The following is a 678-nucleotide window of genomic DNA, read 5'->3' on the forward strand; positions in this document are numbered from 1 at the left end:
ACTAGAAATCAGTGGTTAAGTTGTATTTACAACACTGTTCCAGAACAGTTCAACCCAAATATTCATATGTGTGCAGCACATTTTATGGAGGATGAGGACTGTTTCCTGGAAGCGTAGCCTACAATGCCGGTGTCTGTTTCTATAAAGTGGGGCAATTCCAACTTTGCAAGGACAGTCTGGTGCTACATGACTCACAGCCTGTTAGTACGTTTTCATATTTTAAGAAATTGCCCCTGATGATTCAAACGCGAGCTTTGATCAGTGTAGAGTAGCGCTTGTTGTTTGTCGTTTCTCCGATCACAAATGCAGACATGGTTTTATGCTTACGCAGCGCAATACACAACGCAATGCGTAAAAAGACAGTAGAAGTCATTATAATCAGTAATTATGTCCCCACTGGATGCAACAAATGCCTCTTTTATAATGGGTTTTACTGGTTTTGTCTCGTCGCGCATCACAGGCGCTCGTTGCACACACGGCATCACAGTATGGTAGGGGCGTAACATTTCTGTCACATGCTTGAGGTATTCGGCCAATCACAACGCACTGGATAGCTGGCCAATCAGAACACACCTCGCTTTTCTGACCGATGAGCTTTGTAAAAATTTACGCATTTCAGAAGGCGGGGCATAGAGGAGAAACAATAATGTACATTATGTGGAAAATAATGTGTTTTTT

Source organism: Sinocyclocheilus anshuiensis, unplaced genomic scaffold, assembly GCF_001515605.1.
Source record: "Sinocyclocheilus anshuiensis isolate Anshui unplaced genomic scaffold, SAMN03320099.WGS_v1.1 scaffold284, whole genome shotgun sequence".
NCBI lineage: Eukaryota > Metazoa > Chordata > Actinopteri > Cypriniformes > Cyprinidae > Sinocyclocheilus > Sinocyclocheilus anshuiensis.